At 41.8% G+C, this 12,354-nt stretch overlaps 1 long non-coding RNA gene across 1 annotated transcript; it reads left to right on the forward strand.

Annotated features, from left to right (window-relative positions):
• The first annotated feature begins 1,460 nt into the window (after window positions 1-1,460).
• LOC101012333 lies at window positions 1,461-4,750 on the forward strand. The gene is made up of 3 exons (XR_644865.4): window positions 1,461-2,655; window positions 2,821-2,914; window positions 4,674-4,750. It is a non-coding gene; the product is annotated as an uncharacterized LOC101012333 (long non-coding RNA).
• Window positions 4,751-12,354: the final 7,604 nt, after the last annotated feature.

Raw genomic sequence — 12,354 nt, forward strand, 5'->3', positions numbered from 1 at the left:
CAAATGTCAAGGTTCTGAGTAGGTTGGATTTCACGATCAAGGATAATCTCTTAATATTCACAATCTCATTCTTACATATTCCCATCCCCCCGAAGTCTTTCATTTCACTTCTATTCATTCTTTCTTACTCCTACTAATATCTCCATTTAGATTCTCTCATCTGATCTTTCCCATACCTCTTGCTCCACAGTAAGTTTTATTTTCCCCACTTACATTAATCACATCTGCTCTGATCTGTGGGCATTTTTCACCTAAAACCCAGCAAAGGAAACATTGTCAACCTGTCAAAAAAAAAAAAAAAAAAAAAAAAAAGTGCTGCGATTGTGGAGGACAGATAAGCAGGTGGTAATAAAAGCATTCTAGTGAATCTGAACCAGGGAACCTGCTGGGCTGGCCTGACTCAGAGGTGGTAAGAGAAGGCAACACAAGGCAGAAGGCAGCCCCATCACTGTCCGTTCCAAAAGCAGAAATGAGGTGGGTGCTCCCTACCTCAAGGTAGCAAGGGGGAAAATTCTCTAAGGAAGAGTCCCAGCAAGATCAAGTATCAGTGCCATGTCCAAGGGGTCAGAGAAATAACCAAAGTCAGTGTGGTAGGGCCATGAGTTTACCTTGTGGTTTGGCTTTATGTGGGTATATGGAAGTGCCAGCAGCTGAGCTGAGAACTGTCAAGAGAGGCAGAAAGCAGATGTGTCAGAGATTTAGGGCCTTAATGGAAGTGAAATGTGATGGCAGAAGACACCACAGGAGTTGCTGAGGCATCAGTTAGGAAGTGAACTGCAGAACTGGCAGAGGCTGCTGGGCCTGTTGAGGTACCAGGAGTGACAAAGAAGACTGGCAGCTGTACAGCAGGACAGACCAGATTGGCCAGTACAACAGCAGAGGGCCATGCTGGGCTTTGACTTAGGAATCCTGGTGGAGGCAATGATGAGAGAGAAAAGATGAGACCAGTAGGTAAGCCAAGGTAGTTGTCAGGATAGGAGACAGGCAGGCCAGATGGCTGTTAACCGTGTGGTGTGTCCCGACTTTCCAGCATCAATTTAATGGCCAAATTAAAATGTTTAAGTCAACTTAGGCCAAGGTCAATTTTAATCCTATGCTTTGCTGGTGACACAGAATCATTAACTGTATCAATAATGCCCACATTCAACTCATTCTACAATGGGGGCAATTGTAATTTTGGTCTGGTTATGTTTAACAAAATGGAAAGGAAGAAGGCACAACCAAGGAATTATTTTTTTATTTTATTTTATTTTTTTGATGGAGTCTCACTCTGTTGCCCAGGCTGGAGTACAGTGGTGAGATCTCGGCTCACTGCAGCCTCCACCTCCTGGGTTCAAGCAATTCTTCTGCCTCAGCCTCCCGAGTAGCTGGGATTACAGGTACGTGCTGCCACATCCTGCTAATTTTTGTATTTTTAGTAGAGATGGGGTTTTATCATGTTGGCCAAGATGGTCTTGATCTCCTGACCTCAGGTGATCCGCCTGCCTCGGCATCCCAAAGTGTTGGAATTACAGGCGTGAGCCACCACGCCCAGCTGGAACTACTTTTTTAAATCGATGCACATTAATAAGATTTAGAAAGTCTTGCGATTTAACAGACAGTGTTGAGATTCATGTAACTTTATGTTGAGAATTCTCTTTCCAGGAATTATTTATTTCAATTAGTCACATTTTTATCTTCTACTGAAGTGTAAACTTAATTTAGTGTAAATAACTACCATTTGAATAGTAACATAATCTTTTTCTTTGTATAAAAAATACAAAAAGATTGTTTATGTGTGTGTACACATACGTGTCAAGACTAAAAATTAAGCACGGGGTAAAGGTCTTTGGCAAAGGACAAACAGCTGGCAAGTTCACAAATTAGAACTTAGAATTCCACCATGAAGTTGACTAAATTGTTAGTTTAAAGAAGATTGTGAGTGTCAGCACATAAAAAGGTAATCCTGTCTCAATTGTAGCTACAGATTGCAAGTCCTGTGTCAATTCAAATTTTTGCCAACAGATACTAATTACTTCACTGAAAGCAGATGTTTAGAAATGAAAGTGTAAACACAACCCCGGTTGATTAATATGCTTATTGTATTTCCTTGTTGTAAGTCTAGTGAATATTTGATTATCTTTAAATTGATCCATAGTATATTCAATAGTCTCATGAGAACATAATTTTTGTTGATGATTTGTCCAAAGTTTCTATCAATCCATCCTAGCAGCAGAGCCAAGTGTTAGAGTTATGGCTGCCTGAGTTATAACAGCTGCCCTGGGAATCTTGTCTGAACAACAAGTTAACTGCTGTTCCCAGTTATATCTGGTCTTTCCCACCCCCAAACATACACAAAAGATTTTTGTCATTCTTGGCATTGGACAGCAGAAGTGGTAAGACATGCCAGCAGAACTCTAAAGGCAGAATGTCCTTCCACCTGTTTTATGCTGTAAGACAAACTTCCAAGTGCGAGGCAGTGTGGAGGACTGTTTCCTTGAATGGCAGCTGAATGCACCAGCGGGATCCTTGGCAGCAATGCCCAGGCACTGAAGCCGGGCATTCAGGAGAGCTAAATGGAGAAAAAAAACTTGAGCAAACTGCTTCCTGGAACACTGAGAACCTGAATGGGAAATTAAGAAGAACCAGATTCTTTCTATTCTTCCACCAGCCAAGGTCAGATTTCCAAACTCCTATTGATTCTAATCTTTCCCAAACAGTGCTGTGGCAATGTATGAAAGTAATAAAAATAATCCTTTTTCTGTTAAAAAAAAAAAATTGCTGTTACTTGCTGTTTTGTTATGCTTTTGCTCGAGAACTTTTCCCCCCATCTTAAAGCAGCAACTTCAGGATGGGGGAATCAAGCAAAACCATGGTGAAGAGATTTAAAGAGGACAAGTGACTTATTCTACATCTCAGGAGACAGTTCCTTAAGGTGAGAGGTGTTGGCTGTGCCAGCTTGCTTATGGCCTCTTTTGATGTTATCTTAGCAAAAAGCTGGGGTGAATCTTCCCTAGTTTGGGAGACTTTGAGGCAAGGATAACTGCCACAGTAAAAGACCCATTAACAGTAAGGAGGGTAAATGGATAGCAAAAAACCTAGGAGAATCCACAGGCTTTTGTTAATTTTATCCTATCTGCCTGGTGTTTCTGGAACTCTAGTTTCAAACTTAGAATACCCAGAATCCCAACAGCTGAGGAAAGTAATAACCAGTGTCTGGGGGCGAGGGTGGGGAGGGAAGCAAGGGTAGAAAGAGGATGAGAATTCTTCTAGTTATTTTCAGTTTTTACTGAAACTGAAACTTTAAGTTTTAGGAAACTTAAAGATAATTGTTTGTTTACTTAAAATACAGCCTCAAGGATACTTTTAGTTAAAAAAAAATTTCTTGACTCCTTGATTTCCTCTTGGGAAGATTATTATTTAACAAAAATATGTAATATGTATTTATAAACAAAATCTTTCAGAACAGGATTCTGTGGAGGAAATAGTCTTAAAAGGACTTTTCAGCAGTGATAAGAAACACTGCCCTAAAGAAAATTGTTGGCTGGGCGCGGTGGCTCATGCCTATAATCCCAGCACTCTGGGAGGCCGAGGAGGGCGGATCACCTGAGGTCAGGAGTTCGAGACCAGTTTGGCCAACATGGTGAAACCCTGTGTTTACTAAATACAAAAAAAGAAAAAAAAATTAGCCGGGCATGATGGCGCATGCCTGTAATCCCAGCTACTTGGGAGGCTGAGGCAGGAGAATCGCTTGAACCCGGGAGGCAGAGGTTGCAGTGAGCCAAGATCGCACCATTGCACTCCAGCCTGAACAGGAGCAAAACTCCATCTCAAAAATAAATAAATAAATAAATAAATTAATTAAATTGTTTAAGGGGTATCATTTTCTAAATTGTTTTTACGAAAAATTTACAAAGAGTGGCTAGTGTCCCATTGTACTATATATCTAATTCAATAAAAGTACTGAAGATTCAAAAAGATTGTTAGAGTGGTTGTGGGAAATTCCACAGTTGCTGTCACCAGCAGAGCCTTCCTTTACAGAGTGTCTCAGTGCCAGTATAACAAATCCCAGACACTGACTTTATTGGCCAGTGGTGCATGGAAATAGTAAACATTCAATAAAAATATTGCTTGAACCAGGAAGCCTCTTCATAGAGTTGTGGACTCTTCAGAGAGGTTTTACCAAAGTAGGGGCAGAATGTGCATACTGTCTTTCAGGGATTCAAGAAACGTAGGCACCAATGTCTATTATTAGCCCTCCTGTCCTTCCATGAGCAAAACCAAAATTACTTATTTTTAATTGGCACAAAAGCACATTCAATCATTACATTATCAGACATTGCTCATGTACCTATCGTATGCCAGGCTGTGTGCTAAGAGCTGGGGATCTGAAGATGAATAAAACGTACACTGCCACAATCAGGATTGGCAACAACTGACCTAGGATTGGCAACAACTGACCTAGGTGGCTCACCTGCATTGCCTGCATAATAAGCCCGTTGGCACCTGAGGCCCCCAACCTTGTCCCCACAGGAGGGGTTCGCCCAAACTGCTCATGAGACCAGTTCCTCCCTTCCACGGACCCCAGTGCCTTCAGGTGCTGAACAGTTGACTTTCCCAGGCAACTCAGAGAGCCAGTGTCTAACCCCACACCGATATTACTCATGAAGTCTGATTATCCTCCCACTCACTAGGTTGTTCTCACTCTTGCCTATAAGAAGGAGAGCAGCAAGGGGACAAGGAACGTCCACCCATGGTGTGTCCAGCAGATAACTTTGGCCCATCTCTTATCTTTATTTGTTAATTCTTGCTTTGTAAGTTTCCCCCAATAGAGTCCATGACATTTCATGGAAATCATCACAAAATAACAAACCTTCTTAAGTGACAGGTGATGATCATAAAAGGATCCATCTTATACAGTGCTTGCCATCTTCCACAATACTACTCACCACGATGCTGAAATCACCTGTTCCAGAACCAATCCTGTCCTTTGACAAGAAGAATTTAATTATCAGTTCTGGTGGGGACCGGCTGGAGAGAGGGAGAACACTTCAAGGACTCTGCCACCATTTCCAGACGGAGAGTGCAGAGTTTGTACCATGGAACTCCTTCTCTAACAGTTACTCTGTGGCAGTGCCTATTTTGAACCTCCCTTAACTTCTGATTGTATAGATGTTTGTTTCATTTGTTCATCTGTTTGTTCACTTAATTAGAGCTGTCTTAAGCCTTAAGAGAGATAGTGGACTAGAAAGTGCCTTGGAAAGGTACAAAGCTCAACCCAAGTAACATAACTTGAATATCAAATATGTATTTACTATAGGTTACCAGTTCCGCTCTTTTTTGTTTGTTTTTTTTTAAACTAGGAACTTATGAAGCCTAAAATATAAAATGTATATACATGGATATGCTCTGAAGTGAGGTGGAGGGGTAGAAATCAACATTGTGATACTGTACTATAGCTTGGCAAGATGTTACCACTGGGGGAAAATGCTTGAAGCGTACACAGGATATCTCTGTCTTATTTCTTACAACTGCATGTGAATCTACAGTTATCTCAAAATAAAAATTTAATTAACAATTAACAGCATGAATTTCTTATCCTGTCATTTTCCTCCTGAAATTGCAGAATAGCCAAACAGAAACCTACCCATAACCATCATCTGAGACTCTTTGGTGTCCATATTAGTGGACATAGGCAGGTGAATCAGGAGGCCTCCAGTCATGCATAATGGAAGATACTGACCCAACTGATTTAAGCAAAGGAAAATACAGAGTATTATATAATGAGACATCTTGAGTAGGGTAGTCCTAGAGTCAGTTAATTCAGCAGCTTGATTCATAATCAAAGGCCCAAATTCTTTCCCACTTTCTACCCTGCCATCCTCAGCCTATCAGTTTCGTCCTCCAGCTGGCTCAAAGGTAGCTGCAAGGTGGCTGCTATCATGCCATACAAAATGCAAATGCAAAAAGTATACAGACACAAAACGTATCTCTTTTCATAAGTCTCATTTTAAGGGGAAGGAAACACCTGCAGGCCTTTTTGCCAGTCTCTTGACCCACTTACTTAATTGTAGAACAAGTCACAAACACCTCTTTAAGTGGATCACTTGGCCAGGAGGGAGAGATTGCCATTATTCTTAGATGGAGGAGAATGGGAGTGGGGGTTGTTATGCCTGAACATAATCAGTGCTCTGCTGGTGAGTAAGAGCAGAGATGGGGTGATTAATAGGCAACCCCTCACCAAGGAGCCATGGTGATGCTTCAGGCCAGCTCAGAAGGTGATGAAGATGGAAAGGCTCCATAGCAACTGGAACAACCAGAAGGAACACACTTTTAGAGCTTGCTTCTGATTCCACACCACGAGGTCAATGGGTCCAGCACGCCACACTGGTGCGGGAACTTAGAACTAAGTAAGAAACAAGGGAGAGAGGCTGCTATAGCCGAAACCCAGAGAATGAACTTTCTCCCAGGAGGTTGCAAGGGCTGTCCTTGTAAAAGATCCTGTCCTGGGTTTAAAGGTTAGCAAATTTTCTGTTTTGTTTTGCTTTGACTGCATGAGGGTTGAGTTAAAGCGAAATAATGTTTAAGGGTTATTTTTTAAATAAGATATTTTAAGTTTGTTTGTTTGTTTGTTTTTTCCTGATCGGTAGAGACAGGGTCTCACTGTGTTGCCCAGGCTGGTTTTGAACACCTGGGCTCCCAATCCTCCTGCCTCAGCCTCCCAAAGGGCTGGCATCACAGGCATGTGCCACCACACCCAACCCCTTAAAAGTCTTCTTACAAATAAGAACATGAACAGTTGCCTTTCAGATTATTTATTTCCTGGTCATCACAGATTTCTCTCTTTATTTACACAAAGGGGACAGGGGTCAGTCTGTGTTTTGGAAGATGTGCCCATATTTGGTCACATATTGAAGGAGTACAAAACTGCCCAAATAAGGGATTTTTATTGCCTTCCTGACTGCAGACTCAAGGAGGCAGGAACTTTGATGTTTTCTGCAATGCCTATCTGTATCCACATTGCCTGTAACATAGTATATGCTCAATAAATACGGATTGAACTAATTAAAAAATTTCATTCTCTACTCCCAAACTATAAAAACCTGGAAGGGTATATTCTTGCTGGATGGGAGCCTAAAGAAGACAGGAAGGGAGCTAAAGATATCTCTCTCAGTCATTCTCTGTGTCCGTCATATGCCCACATGTATAGTCCTAAATGCCACTGTCTCTCAGTTGGCTTCTATCAGGACCCAAGCCCTGTAGAGACAGCAGCTTGCAGAGTCTCAATCCCAGGCAAGCAACGGGTGGGCCAGATGGAATCCCCCAGCACAGGGAAGGTCTTCCCCATCCATGTATTTGAGGAAGGAGAAAGTGGGACAGTCATTCACCAGTCTAAATCTTACTGCTAAAATTCGACCGAGTGCTACATCTCCAAACCTGGAGGGCTAAGATATCTGTCACACAGGCAGGCCAAAAATTGTTCTTCCAAGGGTGTGGACAGTGGAAGCCATATAAACACTGACCAATTAGTTCATCTACATTTTTAAAAGGTGCAGAAAATTGCTGTTCCTTTCCCCTGGAGGAACCTTACAAATGACCTTGACAAATCCTCTCAAAACCTATAGAACCAAATTTTATTATAACGTTCTTTTTATTCCCTTGCTTCTATTTCCTCTGTTCTCTTATTTTTCTATTTCTTTTCTCCCTTTCTTTTTCTTTCTCTTTCTTTACATTTCTCCCTCTTTCTTCCTGCTTGTCGAGCTTTTCTTCCTCTTCCCCCCTTTAAGGTGATACTTTGGAACTTGAAGTATATTTTAATAATTATCTAAAGCAGTTGTTTTTTTGTTCATGGCTCCCTGACCCTTCACAAAAAAATAATTCTTCCATCCTAAATTGACTTTTATGATAGTTATCCAAAGATTTAAAGATCCAAATATGTACAAATCAAATACAATAAAAGGAAAAAATAATCATTTAAAGACTAACATTTAAGCATTTCAGCCTCTACTATTTTAAAATTAGAGTTCAACTTGATGCCATTTATATTTGAACTCCTAAAATTACAACCATCATCTGTGTTTTACAGGCTTCCTCTATCTATGCAGACATTTCCTGTTCTGTCTTCTCTTTCCCCAGAGACCCATTACAACTTGCTTATTGTTGGTTAGAGGTTATATATAGGGAAGAGGGGATCAAGGAGAAGTGGAGGAAAGGAGGAAGGCATGAGATATTGGCCCTAACCTAGATTGGTATGTTTATTCTCATCCAACTGGGTTGACTTTAGAATGAAAATGTCTTCCCACTTAATTAATTTAAAATTAGTTATTCAAATATGTTTTTCAAAACTCAGTACAATTATGTATGTCACACTTTTGCAGAACATCACCAATTCTCAAACCCCAGATTCACAGATCTGAGGTCAGCAATTCCAGCTAACCCTTATACAGTGCTTCCCATGTGCCCGACACTGTGCAAAGCTCTTCATGTGTATCGACTCATTTCATCCTTCAACAGCCCTACAAGGCAGGTATCTTAGTCAGCTTGGGCTGCCATAACAAAACACCATGGACTAGGTGGCTTAAACAACAATCATTTATTTTCTTACAGTTCCAGAGACTGGAAGTTCAAGACCAAGGTATAGTAGAGCTGGTGTCTGGTGAGGGCTCTCCTCATAGGTGGCAGACAGCTGCCTTCTCACTGTGTGCTCACCTGGCCTTTCCTCTGTGTTCCTCAGAGTGAGTTCCTCTGGTGTCTCTTCTTTTGAAGATACTAATTTATGGGATCAGGGCTCCATCTTTAACACCTCATTCAACCTTAATTACTTTCTTAGAGGCACCATATCCAAATACAGCTACACTGGGGGTTAGGGGTTCAACATATGCATTTTGGGGGACACAAACATTCAGTCCACAATGGTAGGTAATATTGGTCTCCCCATATTTCAGGTTAGGAAACTGAGGCCAGACTGGTTGAGTAATTTGCCCAATGTCACACAAATAATAAGTGGCAACACTGGGACTTGAACTCCAGCATCCATACTCTTAACCACTATGCTGTGCTCTCTCTCATCACGAGTCATGACGATGATCATGTTTGATCATGTTAGATGATGTTAGATCATAACTCATCAACATCTAACAAATCCAACGCTTTGAGCCCATTATAGAATCATCAGAGCTTTGCCATGCTTTTTAGAAAAAATTTCCCTACAAGAATACAATATTTCACTATTATTATATTAGAAATAGATTTCTATATTATCAAATTTAGAGAAAATAACTTATATTTACTATCAACTAGTTCTTAAAATGATTATACATCTTGATTACTCTAGTAAACAGACCTCCTCTATTTCTCTCTATATTTAAACTATTAAAACTCAACAATAAGAAAACAACTCATTTGAACAGTGGGCCAAAGAGCTTGACAAGACACATCATCAAAGAAGATACGTAGATAGCAAATAAGTATATGAAAAGATGCTTCACATCATCTGTCATCAGGAAAATGTCAATTAAAACAATGAGATACCATTACACACACCTATAGGAATGGCCAAAATCCAGAATATGACAATCCCAAATGCTGCCAAGGGTGAGGAGCAACAGGAATTCTCATTCATTGCTGGTGGGAATGCAAAATGATACAGCCGCTTTGGAAGACAGGTTGGCAGTTACTTATAAAACTAAGTTTCCATATCGTAACACAAGTAGATATAAATATAACCAGTGGTAGGGTTTTTTTAGAGGCTGTGTTATCTTTTAAGAATTTAAAGCTTTTAACCCAAATTTCTACTCAGAAAGATGGAACATTGTAATTTGATGAGATTACCCTTAGAATTCTTGCCAGTCAATGACTGCTTTTACACCAACTTACAGATTGCGCTGTGTTCAAATACGTACTGACGGGAATTTGATGAACTGACTGGCAAAAGTCTTAGAATTTTTAATTAAAGGAGATGAAGGGAACAGTGCATCAGATAAGAGCAAAAGTCTCAGCATCTGGATATCCAGGTCTGAATCTTGGCTCTGCTGTGTCCTTGACCGAGCTGCTCAACCTGTCTACACCTCAGTTTCCTCATTCATAAAATGAAGCTATGGTAGCTTCTACCTTATGTGACAATTGACTGAGAGGCTCCATGTTGAGTATAAATTAAACAGTGCCTGGATAAGTACTCACTAAAGAATCGTGTTGTTTTTTTTTTAATTGTAGATTTCCAAAGAGAATGTTTTTGATATATACATATATATATATATATATATTTTTTTTTTTTGAGACCGAGTCTCGCTCTGTCGCCCAGGCTGGAGCGCAGTGGCGCGATCTCCACTCACTGCAAGCTCCGCCTCCCGGGTTCACGCCATTCTCCTGCCTCAGCCTCCCAAGTAGCTGGGACTACAGGCGCCCGCCACCTCGCCCAGCTAATTTTTGTATTTTTAGTAGAGACGGGGTTTCACCGTGTTAGCCGGGATGGTCTTGATCTCCTGATCTTGTGATCCGCCCGTCTCGGCCTCCCAAAGTGCTGGGATTACAGGCGTGAGCCACCGCGCCCGGCCTATGTTTTATATTTTTTTGAAAGTATTTTTATTCACCAAAGCCCCTAACAGGAAGTGACACCATCATTGTTAAATGAGAAAATGATAAATGTTTTGAGAGGTCAACGTCCCACCCCAACTCATTATCAGTATTACTATTTTCACCAGGAAACAGTAGAAGTGACACAGGAGGTGGACAGAGAAGTGTTGGGTAGAGAAGGGCAGAATTCCTGGCGAGGGCTCCACCCTCAGGCTTGTGCCCATGGACCTAAGTGAGAACAGGCACCCCATTTTCATGCCCAAATGTTGCATTTTCCAAGACCACTCTGGCCCACCACACCCCCATCTTGTGCCCATAAAATCCCCGAGACCCTAGTGGGCATGGACACAAGCAGTTGGACGTTGAGATGAGCAGAGGTGCAGAAGAGCACACCGACAGTCACCAGCAGACAACAGCAGGCCCTTAAGACAAGATGAGGCAGAAAATTCGGTCGGGGCAGTCAGAGGAGAGTCTGGCCGCTGGACAGCCTGACAGGGGAAGACCACCTTCCCACTCCAACCCCCTTCTGGCTCCCCATCCACCTTGCTGAGAGCAACCTCCACCACTCAATAAAACCTTGCACCCATCTTCCAAAGCTTAGTGTTATCCGATTCTTTCTGGTACACTAGGGCAAAAACTGAGGATACAGAAAGCCCTCTGTCCTTTTGATAAGGCAGAGGGTCTAATTGAGCTGATTAACACAAGTTGTCCTGCAGATGACAAAACTGAAAGAACACACAGTAATACACGCCCACTGGGGCTTCGGGAGCTATAAAGACTCAACCCTAGGCACTGCTGTTAGGTCGGAGCTCCATGGGTACCTTTTAACTAAAAGTTTCAGCATTTCTTTTCAGGGAGAACTCATGGCTGGAAATATGGATGGAAGATGAACCAAGGACTCGTCTTTAACACTCCATGCTACTCTACTAAAGACGGAGAAAAATGTCAGTTGATCGGAGCTCCCCACGACCTGCCTGTCTGCATGCTCCCCCTAGGGGGTTGAGCAGTGGAACACTGAACAGGCGAACCACACATCTGTCGCATGTCCTGCGAGGGGGATAAGGAAACTTTCTGTTTCAGAAGTTCTACTTTGAGGCAAAACCAGGCCTCACATGTGCAAGAACATTGCTAGACCTCAGGCCTTGTTCGTAAACCACAGCTACATACCCCAGCCCTGCACGGGAAGTGGGGAGGAGCTCTTGTTTCTTCCCACAACAAACAGGTTCTTACCCGTTGGCAGCTCCTGTGAATTACATGACATCAACGTGTATGTAGGTTCTGTCTTTTGGGGAAAGACATTGTAACGTGGAGCTTTTCTCTTCAGAATCTACTTAAAACCAGATATTTCAGTTATTAGAATGAATTAAAACTATTAAGTAGCACATAAAATATATTTTGACCAGTCGAACCTAATTGTAGACTGTTAGCATAGACACCCATCAGCACATTTACATGCTCGCAGACACAAGAGTATCTGTTTGTCTCTGTTGATATGGTTGGGAAGTTTTGCTTTGTGACCTGGGGAGTAGAACCAAGTGTTGCTGAGACAGCTGAGAACCAAGAGGAGGAGGTTGGAAGGATGGTATGGATTCTCTTCCTTCCTAGCTCTTTGGATTTGGTTTTAGACCCCAGTGGTTAGATGCATACGAGCCAGAAAGTAGGGAAACTGTCCACAAAAAACCCTTTATGGTTCTCTGTTCCAAGCATCATTGCTTCAGCTCCCAGGTGACAAAGCATAGCTCAGAGCTGAGAAGAGAGGCCATTTTCCCTGCTTGTGCATAAAACCCCCTCTTCTCTGACAAC

The sequence above is a fragment of the Papio anubis genome, chromosome 4 (genome assembly GCF_008728515.1).
Source record: "Papio anubis isolate 15944 chromosome 4, Panubis1.0, whole genome shotgun sequence".
NCBI classification, from domain to species: domain Eukaryota; kingdom Metazoa; phylum Chordata; class Mammalia; order Primates; family Cercopithecidae; genus Papio; species Papio anubis.